Source organism: Oncorhynchus nerka, unplaced genomic scaffold, assembly GCF_034236695.1.
Source record: "Oncorhynchus nerka isolate Pitt River unplaced genomic scaffold, Oner_Uvic_2.0 unplaced_scaffold_1331, whole genome shotgun sequence".
NCBI lineage: Eukaryota > Metazoa > Chordata > Actinopteri > Salmoniformes > Salmonidae > Oncorhynchus > Oncorhynchus nerka.
Genome location: NW_027040016.1, coordinates 117,390 through 133,472, shown reverse-complemented (window position 1 = coordinate 133,472; position 16,083 = coordinate 117,390). Strand labels below are relative to the sequence as shown.

Sequence of the window (16,083 nt, the reverse complement as noted above, 5' to 3'; positions counted from 1 at the left end):
TCCCATAAGAGTGGAGGCTGTTATAGCAGCAATGTTCCAACATCTAGTGGAAAGCCTTCCCAGAAGAGTGGAGGCTGTTATAGCAGCAATGTTCCAACATCTAGTGGAATGCCTTCCCAGAAGAGTGGAGGCTGTTATAGCAGCAATGTTCCAACATCTAGTGGAAAGCCTTCCCAGAAGAGTGGAGGCTGTTATAGCAGCAATGTTCAACATCTAGTGGAAAGACTTCCCAGAAGAGTGGATGCTGTTATAGCAGCAATGTTCCAACATCTAGTTGAAAGCCTTCCCAGAAGAGTGGAGGCTGTTATAGCAGCAATGTTCCAACATCTAGTGGAAAGCCTTCCCAGAAGAGTGGAGGCTGTTATAGCAGCAATGTTCCAACATCTAGTGGAAAGCCTTCCCAGAAGAGTGGAGGCTGTTATAGCAGCGATGTTCCAACATCTAGTGAAAAAGCCTTCCCAGAAGAGTGGAGGCTGTTATAGCAGCGATGTTCCAACATCTAGTGAAAAGCCTTCCCAGAAGAGTGGAGGCTGTTATGGCAGCAATGTTCCATCATCTAGTGGAAAGCCTTCCCAGAAGAGTGGAGGCTGTTATAGCAGCAATGTTCCATCATCTAGTGGAAAGCCTTCCCAGAAGAGTGGAGGCTGTTATAGCAGCAATGTTCAACATCTAGTGGAAAGCCTTCCCAGAAGAGTGGAGGCTGTTATAGCAGCAATGTTCCAACATCTAGTGGAAAGCCTTCCCCAGAAGAGTGGAGGCTGTTATAGCAGCAATGTTCAAACATCTATGGAAACATCTGGAGGTGGAAAGCCTTCCCAGAAGAGTGGAGGCTGTTATAGCAGCAATGTTCCAACATCTAGTGGAAAGCCTTCCCAGAAGAGTGGAGGCTGTTATAGCAGCAATGTTCCAACATCTAGTGGAAAGCCTTCCCAGAAGAGTGGAGGCTGTTATAGCAGCAATGTTCCAACATCTAGTGGAAAGCCTTCCCAGAAGAGTGGAGGCTGTTATAGCAGCAATGTTCCAACATCTAGTGGAAAGCCTTCCCAGAAGAGTGAGGCTGTTATAGCAGCTGTTATAGCAGCAAAGCAAAAGGGCGGGGCCAACTCCGTATTAATGGCTATGATTTTGGAATGAGATGTTGGACGAGCAGGTGTCCACATACCGTTGGTCATGTAGTGTATGTGTTGTATTGCTTTCTGTTAGAGTAAATCACTTAAGAAGTAGGGGATCCTTTCCCAATTAAAAAAAGACAGATGTCTGGGGATGTTGTTATTTACCCATGATCCTCTCTGGGGGAGTCTTCCAGTGTGATGGGATGGATTGTAAAAGGCCCTTGTTATTGTCCAGCACATCCATTCAGAGCTTTTTTACAGACAGGCATGCTGTCTCTCTCTCTCTCTCTCTGATGAGACATCCTGATGAGAGCTTGATGAGTTGTTATTTACCCATGATGCTCTCTGGGGGATTCTTCCGGTGTGTCTCTGACTCAGCCGGTCTCATTATATCCTTCCGTGTGTGTGTGTGTGTGTGTGTGTGTGTGTGTGTGTGTGTGTGTGTGTGTGTGTGAGAGAGATTCTTTCTTCCTCTTCCTATTTCTGTGTGTGTGTCCCTGTGTGTTAGTTCGGAAAGTATTCATACCCCTTGACTTTTTTCCCACATTTTGTCACGTTACAGCCTTTTTTTCTAAAAATGGATGAACGTGTCTTTCCCTTGTCAATCGACACACAACACCCCATAATGACAAAGCAAAAACTGTTATTTAGCAACTGTATATATCTATTATTTACACACAAGTATTCAGACCCTTTACTCAGTACTTTGTTGAAGCACCTTTGGCAGCGATTACATCCTCGAGTCTTCTTGGGTATGACACTTACAAGCCTGACACACCTGTATTCTGGAAGTTTCTCCCATTGTTCTGTGCAGATCCTCTCTAGCTCTGACAGCTATTTTCAGGTCTCTCCAGAGATGTTCAATCAGGTTCAAGTCCGGGCTCTGGCTGGGCCACTCGAGGACATTGAGACTTGTCCTGAAGCCACTCATGCTCTGTCTTTGCTGTGTGCTTCGGGTCGTTGTCCTGTTGGAAGGCGAACCTCCGCCCCAGTTTGAGGTCCTGAGTGCTCTGGAGCAGGTTTTCATCAAGGGATCTCTCTGTACTTTGCTCCGTTCATCTTTCCCTCTGTCTGACTAGTCTCCCAGTCCCTGCAGCTGAAAAAATATCCACACAGCATGATGCTGCCCACGTGCTTCACCGTAGGGATGGTGCCAGGTTTCATCCAGACTTGACATTCAGGCCAAAGAGTTCAATATTGGTTTCATCAGACCAGAGAATCTTGTTTCTCATGGTCAAGAGTTCTTTAGGTGCCTTTTGGCAAAGTCTAAGTGGGCAGTCATGTGCTTTTACTGAGGAGTGGCTTCCGTCTGGCCACTCAACCATAAAGGCCTGATTGGTAGAGTGCTGCAGAGATGGTTGTCCTTCTGGAAGGTACTCCCCATCTCCACAGAGGAACGCTGGAGATCTGTCAGGTGACCATCGGGTTCATTGTTACCTCCCAGACCAAGGCCCTTCTCCCGTGATTGCTCAGTTTGCCGGGCGGCCAGCCCTAGGAAGAGTCTAGTTGAATCCAAACTTCTTCCATTTTAGATTGACGGAGGCCACTGTGTTCTTGGAGACCTTCAATGATGCAGAATTTTTTTGGTACCCTTCCCCAGATCTGTGCCTCAAAATAATCCTTTCTCGGAGCTCTACAGGCAAATCTTTCAACCTCATGGCTTGATATTTGCTCTGACATGCACTGTCAACTGTGGGACCTTATATCGACAGGTGTGTGCCTTTCCAAATCATGTCCAATCAATTGATTTTACCACAGGTGGACTCCAATCAAGTTGCAGAATACATCTCAAGGATGATCAATGGAAAAACGGAATGCATACGAGCTCATTTTTCGAGTCTCATAGCAAAGGGTCTGAATACTTATGCTAACATACGTCTAAAAACCTGTTTTGGCTTGGTCATTCGGGTATTGTGATGTCATTATGGGGTGTTGTGATGTCATTATGGGGTATTGTGATGTCATTACGGGGTGTTGTGATGTCATTATGGGGTGTTGTGATGTTATTATGGGGTGTTGTGATGTCATAATGGGGTGTTGTGATGTCATTATGGGGTGTTGTGATGTCATTATGGGGTGTTGTGATGTCATTGATGTCATTACGGGGTGTTGTGATGTCATTACGGGGGTGTTGTGATGTCATTACGGGGTGTTGTGATGTCATTACGGGGGTGTTGTGATGTCATTACGGGGTATTGTGTTTAGACTGAGGGACAAATGATTCAATCCATTTTAGAACAAGGCTGTAACGTAACCAAAAGGTGAAAACAGGGGAAAGGGGTCTGACTACTTTCCCAAGGCACTGTGTACCTGTAGTCTGAATGCTCATAGTTCTTATGAATCACACCTTCCCTCACACATACAGCCCTCCTCGTCACACCAGACGTCTCCTCCATCAGTTTATAAATGTCTCAACTCTTCAGACGTCACATGACGAGGGATGTCATCTGTTGGCTTTGCAGAGAGTGTTGATGAGTACGGGTGTAGCGTTTTTGGGTATGTTGTTGACGGCAGTTTTTAATTAGGCTCCTGTTATTACCCTTGAGACTCTGGTTAGTTTATATCTTCTTGTCTTCTTCCCATCTGAAACAGTTCAGAACCGTTCCTTCATGTATTAGGACATTTTATGGTGTTTTTGGTCTTTGACAAGGGTTCTTTTTGGGATGTTTGTTGCACAAGACATTTTTTCTCTCTATGCAAGGAAGTCGGAAGCCAAGAGAAGTTTGTTTCAAAGAGGAATCGCCGCCTTGCCATTTTCTTTTGACTTGAGATATAATATATATAATATAATGCACAACTTCCGAGTTGGATGGGGGGGTGGGCGACAAAAAGATCTCCACGTCAAAACTATTGACCCATTCTTAGATTTTAATTGAACTATTTTGAGGGATAGTCAGAATATACTGGCTACAGGCGTCTCTAGATGGACAAACAGTACTATTGCTGTTTTTTCCCCCTCATTTTCAAGTGAAGGTCTTTTTTTAAGGGAGTATGCAGCTGGTTCGGTTGGCGTAAAGATGAGGTCCTCGGCGCCAACCGAACTAAAGCACGCCGGGAAACAGCAACTCATTATGTGTAGTGTTCCTTAAAACTTAAAACACAGGCCTGTGTCTCAACCTCTCCAATGGCTCTTCTCATCTCTCTCTCTGGGTAGAGGAACATGAGAGTTTTAACTTGAGGTCTAGACCACTAAATCAATTTAATTCCTCCAAATGGCTGAGAGGAAAACAGGCCACACGGCTGGGACATAAAAGCCTTTCTTTCTCTCAGTGGTTGGTTGAGACTCACTCAGACACATGGTCAACCAGAGACCTTTACTTTCTCTCAGTGGTTGGTTGAGACTCACGCAGACACATGGTCAACCAGAGACCTTTGACTTTCTCTCAGTGGTTGGTTGAGACTCACTCAGACACATGGTCAACCAGAGACCTTTTACTTTCTCTCAGTGGTTGGTTGAGACTCACGCAGAAACATGGTCAACCAGAGACCTTTGACTTTCTCTCAGTGGTTGGTTGAGACTCACTCAGACACATGGTCAACCAGAGACCTTTTACTTTCTCTCAGTGGTTGGTTGAGACTCACTCAGACACATGGTCAACCAGAGACCTTTACTTTCTCTCAGTGGTTGGTTGAGACTCACTCAGACACATGGTCAACCAGAGACCTTTACTTTCTCTCAGTGGTTGGTTGAGACTCACTCAGACACATGGTCAACCAGAGACCTTTTACTTTCTCTCAGTGGTTGGTTGAGACTCACTCAGACACATGGTCAACCAGAGACCTTTTACTTTCTCTCAGTGGTTGGTTGAGACTCACTCAGACACATGGTCAACCAGAGACCTTTTTACTTTCTCTCAGTGGTTGGTTGAGACTCACTCAGACACATGGTCAACCAGAGACCTTTACTTTCTCTCAGTGGTTGGTTGAGACTCACTCAGACACATGGTCAACCAGAGACCTTTACTTTCTCTCAGTGGTTGGTTGAGACTCACTCAGACACATGGTCAACCAGAGACCTTTTACTTTCTCTCAGTGGTTGGTTGAGACTCACTCAGACACATGGTCAACCAGAGACCTTTACTTTCTCTCAGTGGTTGGTTGAGACTCACTCAGACACATGGTCAACCAGAGACCTTTTACTTTCTCTCAGTGGTTGGTTGAGACTCACTCAGACACATGGTCAACCAGAGACCTTTTACTTTCTCTCAGTGGTTGGTTGAGACTCACTCAGACACATGGTCAACCAGAGACCTTTACTTTCTCTCAGTGGTTGGTTGAGACTCACTCAGACACATGGTCAACCAGAGACCTTTTACTTTCTCTCAGTGGTTGGTTGAGACTCACTCAGACACATGGTCAACCAGAGACCTTTTACTTTCTCTCAGTGGTTGGTTGAGACTCACTCAGACACATGGTCAACCAGAGACCTTTTACTTTCTCTCAGTGGTTGGTTGAGACTCACTCAGACACATGGTCAACCAGAGACCTTTTACTTTCTCTCAGTGGTTGGTTGAGACTCACTCAGACACATGGTCAACCAGAGACCTTTACTTTCTCTCAGTGGTTGGTTGAGACTCACTCAGACACATGGTCAACCAGAGACCTTTTACTTTCTCTCAGTGGTTGGTTGAGACTCACTCAGACACATGGTCAACCAGAGACCTTTTACTTTCTCTCAGTGGTTGGTTGAGACTCACTCAGACACATGGTCAACCAGAGACCTTTACTTTCTCTCAGTGGTTGGTTGAGACTCACTCAGACACATGGTCAACCAGAGACCTTTTACTTTCTCTCAGTGGTTGGTTGAGACTCACTCAGACACATGGTCAACCAGAGACCTTTTACTTTCTCTCAGTGGTTGGTTGAGACTCACTCAGACACATGGTCAACCAGAGACCTTTTACTTTCTCTCAGTGGTTGGTTGAGACTCACTCAGACACATGGTCAACCAGAGACCTTTTACTTTCTCTCAGTGGTTGGTTGAGACTCACTCAGACACATGGTCAACCAGAGACCTTTTACTTTCTCTCAGTGGTTGGTTGAGACTCACTCAGACACATGGTCAACCAGAGACCTTTTACTTTCTCTCAGTGGTTGGTTGAGACTCACTCAGACACATGGTCAACCAGAGACCTTTTACTTTCTCTCAGTGGTTGGTTGAGACTCACGCAGACACATGGTCAACCAGAGACCTTTTACTTTCTCTCAGTGGTTGGTTGAGACTCACTCAGACACATGGTCAACCAGAGACCTTTTACTTTCTCTCAGTGGTTGGTTGAGACTCACTCAGACACATGGTCAACCAGAGACCTTTACTTTCTCTCAGTGGTTGGTTGAGACTCACTCAGACACATGGTCAACCAGAGACCTTTACTTTCTCTCAGTGGTTGGTTGAGACTCACTCAGACACATGGTCAACCAGAGACCTTTTACTTTCTCTCAGTGGTTGGTTGAGACTCACTCCAGACACATGGTCAACCAGAGACCTTTTACTTTTCTCTCAGTGGTTGGTTGAGACTCACTCAGACACATGGTCAACCAGAGACCTTTTACTTTCTCTCAGTGGTTGGTTGAGACTCACTCAGACACATGGTCAACCAGAGACCTTTTACTTTCTCTCAGTGGTTGGTTGAGACTCACTCAGACACATGGTCAACCAGAGACCTTTTACTTTCTCTCAGTGGTTGGTTGAGACTCACTCAGACACATGGTCAACCAGAGACCTTTTACTTTCTCTCAGTGGTTGGTTGAGACTCACTCAGACACATGGTCAACCAGAGACCTTTACTTTCTCTCAGTGGTTGGTTGAGACTCACTCAGACACATGGTCAACCAGAGACCTTTTACTTTCTCTCAGTGGTTGGTTGAGACTCACTCAGACACATGGTCAACCAGAGACCTTTACTTTCTCTCAGTGGTTGGTTGAGACTCACTCAGACACATGGTCAACCAGAGACCTTTTACTTTCTCTCAGTGGTTGGTTGAGACTCACTCAGACACATGGTCAACCAGAGACCTTTACTTTCTCTCAGTGGTTGGTTGAGACTCACTCAGACACATGGTCAACCAGAGACCTTTTACTTTCTCTCAGTGGTTGGTTGAGACTCACTCAGACACATGGTCAACCAGAGACCTTTTACTTTCTCTCAGTGGTTGGTTGAGACTCACTCAGACACATGGTCAACCAGAGACCTTTTACTTTCTCTCAGTGGTTGGTTGAGACTCACTCAGACACATGGTCAACCAGAGACCTTTTACTTTCTCTCAGTGGTTGGTTGAGACTCACTCAGACACATGGTCAACCAGAGACCTTTTACTTTCTCTCAGTGGTTGGTTGAGACTCACTCAGACACATGGTCAACCAGAGACCTTTACTTTCTCTCAGTGGTTGGTTGAGACTCACTCAGACACATGGTCAACCAGAGACCTTTTACTTTCTCTCAGTGGTTGGTTGAGACTCACTCAGACACATGGTCAACCAGAGACCTTTTACTTTCTCTCAGTGGTTGGTTGAGACTCACTCAGACACATGGTCAACCAGAGACCTTTTACTTTCTCTCAGTGGTTGGTTGAGACTCACTCAGACACATGGTCAACCAGAGACCTTTACTTTCTCTCAGTGGTTGGTTGAGACTCACTCAGACACATGGTCAACCAGAGACCTTTTACTTTCTCTCAGTGGTTGGTTGAGACTCACTCAGACACATGGTCAACCAGAGACCTTTTACTTTCTCTCAGTGGTTGGTTGAGACTCACTCAGACACATGGTCAACCAGAGACCTTTTACTTTCTCTCAGTGGTTGGTTGAGACTCACTCAGACACATGGTCAACCAGAGACCTTTACTTTCTCTCAGTGGTTGGTTGAGACTCACGTAGACACATGGTCAACCAGAGACCTCTTACTTTCTCTCAGTGGTTGGTTGAGACTCACTCAGACACATGGTCAACCAGAGACCTTTTACTTTCTCTCAGTGGTTGGTTGAGACTCACTCAGACACATGGTCAACCAGAGACCTGGTTTTACTTTCTCTCAGTGGTTGGTTGAGACTCACTCAGACACATGGTCAACCAGAGACCTTTTACTTTCTCTCAGTGGTTGGTTGAGACTCACTCAGACACATGGTCAACCAGAGACCTTTACTTTCTCTCAGTGGTTGGTTGAGACTCACTCAGACACATGGTCAACCAGAGACCTTTTACTTTCTCTCAGTGGTTGGTTGAGACTCACTCAGACACATGGTCAACCAGAGACCTTTTACTTTCTCTCAGTGGTTGGTTGAGACTCACTCAGACACATGGTCAACCAGAGACCTTTTACTTTCTCTCAGTGGTTGGTTGAGACTCACTCAGACACATGGTCAACCAGAGACCTTTTACTAAGCCAATGATTGTTTCTCTGTACGGAATTGTGTAGTCAGTATGATTTTGTTGGTCACTGGTTCTCTGTACAGCCACTGTTAACACTCACACCAGGGGTACTCAACCAGCACACCAGAGGTACTCAACCAGATACTGTTAACACTCACACCAGGGGTACTCAACCAGCACACCAGAGGTACTCAACCAGATAACATAACCACCACACCAGGGGTACTCAACCACTCACACCAGGGGTACTCAACCAGCCACTATTAACATTAACACTCACACCAGGGGTACTCAACCAGCCACTATTAACACTCACACCAGGGGTACTCAACCAGATACTACTAACACTCACACCAGGGGTACTCAACCAGCCACTATTAACACTCACACCAGGGGTACTCAACCACATACTGTTAACACTCACACCAGGGGTACTCAATCAGCCACTATTAACACTCACACCAGGGGTACTCAACCAGATACTACTAACACTCACACCAGGGGTACTCAATCAGCCACTATTAACACTCACACCAGGGGTACTCAACCAGATACTATTAACACTCACACCAGGGTACTCAACCAGCCACTACTATTAACACTCATACCAGGGGTATTCAACTGTTAACACCAGTACCAACTACTTAACACTCACACCAGGGGTACTCAACCAGCCACTATTAACACTCACACCAGGGTATTCAACCCAGCACACCAGGGGTACTCAACCAGACGCTATTAACACTCACACCAGGGGTACTCAACCAGCACACCAGGGGTACTCAACCAGATACTATTAACACTCACACCAGGGGTACTCACACCAGATACTATTAACACTCACACCAGGGGTACTCAACCAGATACTATTAACACTCACACCAGGGGTACTCAATCAGCCACTATTAACACTCACACCATACTAACCAATCACACTATTAACACTCACACCAGGGGTACTCAATCAGCCACTATTAACACTCACACCAGGGGTACTCAATCAGCCACTATTAACACTCACACCAGGGGTACTCAACCAGCCACTATTAACACTCACACCAGGGGTATTCAACCAGATACTATTAACACTCACACCAGGGTATTCAATCAGCACAATCAGCCACTATTAACACTCACACCAGGGGTACTCAATCAGCCACAGCACACCAGGGGTACTCAACCAACTATTAACACTCACACCAGGGTATAATCAGCCACTATTAACACTCACACCAGGGGTACTCACACCAGTACTCAACCACTATTAACACTCACACCAGGGGTACTCAACCAGCCACTATTAACACTCACACCAGGGGTACTCAACCAGCCACACTATATTAACACTCACACCAGGGGTACTCAACCAGATACTATTAACACTCACACCAGGGTATTCAACCAGATACTGTTAACACTCACACCAGGGGTATTCAACCAGCCACTATTAACACTCATATCAGGGGTATTCAACCAGCCACTATTAACACTCATAACAGGGTACTCAACCAGCCACTATTAACACTCACACCAGGGTACTCAACCAGCCACTATTAACACTCACACCAGGGTACTCAACCAGCCACTATTAACACTCACACCAGGGGTACTCAACCAGCCACTATTAACACTCACACCAGAGGTACTCAACCAGCCACTATTAACACCAGCCACTATTAACACTCACACCAGGGGTACTCAACCATATACTATTAACACTCACACCAGGGGTACTCAACCAGCCACTATTAACACTCACACCAGGGGTACTCAACCAGCACACCAGGGGTACTCAACCAGCCACTATTAACACTCACACCAGGGGTACTCAACCAGCCACTATTAACACTCACACCAGGGGTACTCAACCAGCCACTATTAACACTCACACCAGGGGTACTCAACCAGCACACCAGGGGTACTCAACCAGCCACTATTAACACTCACAGGGGTACTCAACCAGCCACTATTAACACTCACACCAGGGGTACTCAACCAGCCACTATTAACACTCACACCAGGGGTACTCAACCAGCCACTATTAACACTCACACCAGGGGTACTCAACCAGCCACTATTAACACTCACACCAGAGGTACTCAACCAGCCACTATTAACACTCACACCAGGGTACTCAACCATATACTATTAACACTCACACCAGGGGGTACTCAACCAGCCACTATTAACACTCACACCAGGGTACTCAACCAGCACACCAGGGGTACTCAACCAGCCACTATTAACACTCACACCAGGGTACTCAACCAGCCACTATTAACACTCACCAGGGGTACTCAACCAGCCACTATTAACACTCACACCAGGGGTACTCAACCAGCACACCAGGGGTACTCAACCAGCCACTATTAACACTCACACCAGGGTACTCAACCAGCCACTATTAACACTCACACCAGGGGTACTCAACCAGCCACTATTAACACTCATATCAGGGTACTCAACCAGCCACTGTTAACACTCACACCAGGGGTACTCAACCAGCACACCAGGGGTACTCAACCAGACGCTATTAACACTCACACCAGGGGTACTCAACCAGCCACTATTAACACTCACACCAGGGGTACTCAACCAGCCACTATTAACACTCACACCAGGGGTATTCAACCAGCCACTATTAACACTCACACCAGGGGTATTCAACCAGCACACCAGGGGTACTCAACCAGCCACTATTAACACTCATATCAGGGGTACTCAACCAGCCACTATTAACACTCACACCAGGGGTACTCAACCAGCCACTATTAACACTCACACCAGGGGTATTCAACCAGCCACTATTAACACTCACACCAGGGGTACTCAACCAGCCACTATTAACACTCACACCAGGGGTACTCAACCAGCCACTATTAACACTCACACCAGGGGTACTCAACCAGCCACTATTAACACTCACACCAGGGGTATTCAACCAGCACACCAGGGGTACTCAACCAGCCACTATTAACACTCATATCAGGGGTATACAACCAGATACTATTTGAGAAGGTCTGGTCACTAATTTCCTAGGTGGCAACGGTTCGGATAGATGTAATCGTTTATCGACATCGTAACGAACGTCCACCTCGTAACGAACGTCCACCTCGTAACGAACGTCCACCTCGCGACAAAATGCTTCCCCAAAACTGTTCACATCCCTCTTGTTTGGCGGAAAGAAAATGTGAGACTTTCAAAGCTCATTTCCTGTTTCCAATTCAACACACTGTCAAAGCTCATTTCCTGCAATTCAACACACTTTCAAAGCTCATTTCCTGCAATTCAACACACTTTCAAAGCTCATTTCCTGTTTCCAATTCAACACACTTTCAAAGCTCATTTCCTGCAATTCAACACACTGTCAAAGCTCATTTCCTGCAATTCAACACACTGTCAAAGCTCATTTCCTGCAATTCAACACACTTTCAAAGCTCATTTCCTGCAATTCAACACACTTTCAAAGCTCATTTCCTGCAGTTCAACACACTGTCAAAGCTCATTTCCTGTTTCCAATTCAACACACTTTCAAAGCTCATTTCCTGCAATTAAACACACTTTGTCCACTGGTGGGGACTTTCTGTTCAGTGTTGTAATACCCCCCCCCGCCGTCTCATTCCAGCCTGCCCTGCCCTCTGCCACGTGTCTCTCTCTGCTCGTCGTCTTGGATATCCTGCAGTCCGGAGGTGAAGGATATGGATCCTATGGAGTGTCCGCTGTGTTTGGAGCCGCTGGAGACGGACGATGCCAACTTCTTCCCCTGCACCTGCGGCTACCAGATCTGTCGCTTCTGTTGGCACCGCATCCGCACAGACGAGAACGGCCTCTGCCCTGCCTGCAGAAAGGTAGGCTACCCTGGTCTACTCCATATCCTACCCTAAATATCTACCCTGGTCTACCCTCTGCCCTGCCTGCAGAACGGTAGGCTACCCTAGTCTACTCCATATCCTACCCTAAACACTACCCTAGTCTAACCCTACCCCATATCCTACCCTAAACCCTGCCCTAGTGTACCCCTACCCTAAACCCTACCCTAGTCTACTCCATATCCTACCCTAAACCCTGCCCTAGTCTACCCCCTACCCCATATCCTACCCTAAACCCTACCCTAGTGTACCCCTACCATAAACCCTACCCTAGTCTAACCCCTACCCTAAACCCTGCCCTAAACCCTACCCTAGTCTACCCCATATCCTACCCTAAACCCTGCCCTAGTCTAACCCCTACCCCATATCCTACCCTAAATCTCTACCTTACCCAGAGGCCTCAGCAGTGTACAAACCCCTCTCTCTCCTGTCTCTGTAACAGCCTTACCCAGAGGCCTCAGCGGTGTACACACCCCTCTCTCTCCTGTCTCTCTAACAGCCTTACCCAGAGGCCTCAGCGGTGTACAAACCCCTCTCTCTCCTGTCTCTGTAACAGCCTTACCCAGAGGCCTCAGCGGTGTACAGACCCCTCTCTCTCCTGTCTCTGTAACAGCCTTACCCAGAGGCCTCAGCGGTGTACAGACCCCTCTCTCTCCTGTCTCTCTAACAGCCTTACCCAGAGGACTCAGCGATGTACAGACCCCTCTCTCTCCTGTCTCTCTAACAGCCTTACCCAGAGGCCTCAGCGGTGTACAAACCCCTCTCTCTCCTGTCTCTGTAACAGCCTTACCCAGAGGCCTCAGCGGTGAAAACAAACCCCTCTCTCTCCTGTCTCTGTAACAGCCTTACCCAGAAAACCCAGCGGTCTACAACCCCCTGTCAGCGGAGGAGCTGCAGAGGATAAAGAATGAGAAGAAGGCCAAACAGGTGGAGAAGAAACAGAAGACGACAGAAAACAGGAAGCACCTGGCCAGCGTCAGGGTGGTGCAGAGAAACCTGGTGTTTCTAGTGGGGCTGTCACAGAGACTGGCCGACCCCGAGGTAGGAACACAGAGACACACCCGGAGATCTGAGAATAACAACACAGAGGGAATATTTATTCATTATCGTCGTCATCTCTCCCTCCCTTCCCTGCTTCCTGTAAATTCACTTAATGAGGCAGAGGGAGGGAGGGAGGGGGAGAGGGGAGGGAGAGAAGGAGCGGGAGGGAGGGAGAGAAGGAGCGGGAGGGAGGGAGAGAAGGAGCGGGAGAGAAGGGAGGGAGGGGAGAGGGGGAGGGAGGGGAGGGGAGGGAGAGGGAGGGAAGTAGGGAGGGAGGAAGAGGGGAGAGGGGGAGGGAGCGGGAGGGAGGAAGAGGGGGAGAGGGAGGGAGGGAGGGGAGAGGGAAGGAAGGAAGGAGGAGGGAGAGAGAGAGGGAGGGAGGGAGGGGAGGGAGAGGGAAGGAAGGGGGAGGAGGAGGAGAGAGAGGGAGGGAGAGGAGAGAGGAGGGAGGAGAGAGGAGGGAGGGAGGGAAGGAGAGGGAGGGAGAGAAGGAGGGGGGGAGAGAAGGGGGAGGGAGGAAGAGAAGGAGAGAAGGATTGGGAGAGAGAGAGAGAGGTTGACTCAGTCAGCTCTGTAACTCTGGTGGCAGTGGAGTGTGATATAATATGCAGAGGATGAGATTATAGGGTGAAGCCAGTTTATAATGGAAAGTAATTCAATGACTACCCAGACTATTGACATTCCTGCCCCCCTCTTTACACCGATGCTACCCTCTGTCGTTGTCATCTATGCATAGTCACTTTAATATCTCTACCTACATGTACATACTACCTCAACTAACCGGTGCCCCGGCACATTGACTCTGTACCGGTACCCCCTGTATATAGTCTCCACATTGACTCTGTACCGGTACCCCCTGTATATAGCCTCCACATTGACTCTGTACCGGTACCCCCTGTATATAGCCTCCACATTGACTCTGTACCGGTACCCCCTGTATATAGCCTCCACATTGACTCTGTACTGGTACACCCTGTATATAGCCTCCACATTGACTCTGTACCGGTACCCCCTGTATATAGCCTCCACATTGACTCTGTACCGGTACACCCTGTATATAGTCTCCACATTGACTCTGTACCCCCTGTATATAGTCTCCACATTGACTCTGTACCGTAACACCCTGTTTATAGCCTCCACATTGACTCTGTACCGTAGTTCCCCTGTATATAGCCTCCACATTGACTCTGTACCAGTTCCCCCTGTATATAGCCTCCACATTGACTCTGTACCAGTACCCCTGTATATAGCCTCCACATTGACTCTGTACCAGTTCCCCCTGTATATAGCCTCCACATTGACTCTGTACCGTAACACCCTGTATATAGCCTCCACACTGACTCTGTACCGTAAGACCCTGTATATAGCCTCCACATTGACTCTGTACCAGTTCCCCCTGTATATAGCCTCCACATTGACTCTGTACCGTAACACCCTGTATATAGCCTCCACACTGACTCTGTACCAGTACCCCTGTATATAGCCTCTACATTGACTCTGTACCAGTTCCCCCTGTATATAGCCTCCACATTGACTCTGTACCGTAACACCCTGTATATAGCCTCCACATTGACTCTGTACCAGTACCCCCTGTATATAGCCTCCACATTGACTCTGTACCAGTTCCCCCTGTATATAGCCTCCACATTGACTCTGTACCAGTACCCCCTGTATATAGCCTCCACACTGACTCTGTACCGTAAGACCCTGTATATAGTCTCCACATTGACTCTGTACCAGTACCCCCTGTATATAGCCTCCACATTGACTCTGTACCGGTACCCCCTGTATATAGCCTCCACATTGACTCTGTACCGGTACCCCCTGTATATAGCCTCCACATTGACTCTGTACCGGTACCCCCTGTATATAGCCTCCACATTGACTCTGTACCGGTACCCCCTGTATATAGCCTCCACATTGACTCTGTACCGGTACCCCCTGTATATAGCCTCCACATTGACTCTGTACCGGTACCCCCTGTATATAGCCTCCACATTGACTCTGTACCGGTACCCCCTGTATATAGCCTCCACATTGACTCTGTACCAGTTCCCCTGTATATAGCCTCCACATTGACTCTGTACCAGTATCCCCCTGCATATAGCCTCCACATTGACTCTGTACCAGTTCCCCCTGTATATAGCCTCCACATTGACTCTGTACCAGTTCCCCTGTATATAGCCTCCACATTGACTCTGTACAGTTCCCCCTGTATATAGCCTCCACATTGACTCTGTACCGGTACCCCCTGTATACAGCCTCCACATTGACTCTGTACGGTACCCCCTGTATACAGCCTCCACATTGACTCTGTACCAGTTCCCCCTGTATATAGCCTCCACATTGACTCTGTACCAGTTCCCCTGTATATAGCCTCACATTGACTCTGTACCGTAACACCCTGTATATAGCCTCCACATTGACTCTGTACCGTGCCCCCTGTATATAGCCTCCACATTGACTCTGTACCGTAACACCCTGTATATAGCCTCCACATTGACTCTGTACCAGTAACACCCTGTATATAGCCTCCACATTGACTCTGTACCGGTACCCCCTGTATATAGCCTCCACATTGACTCTGTACCGTAACACCCTGTATATAGCCTCCACATTGACTCTGTACCGTAATACCCTGTATATAGCCTCCACATTGACTCTGTACCAGTTCCCCCTGTATATAGCCTCC

At 47.6% G+C, this 16,083-nt stretch overlaps 1 pseudogene; it reads left to right on the top strand.

Annotated features, from left to right (window-relative positions):
- The first annotated feature begins 12,111 nt into the window (after positions 1-12,111).
- The window catches only part of LOC135568923 (CCR4-NOT transcription complex subunit 4-like), a 57,771-nt pseudogene continuing 53,799 nt past the window's right edge, over positions 12,112-16,083 (top strand).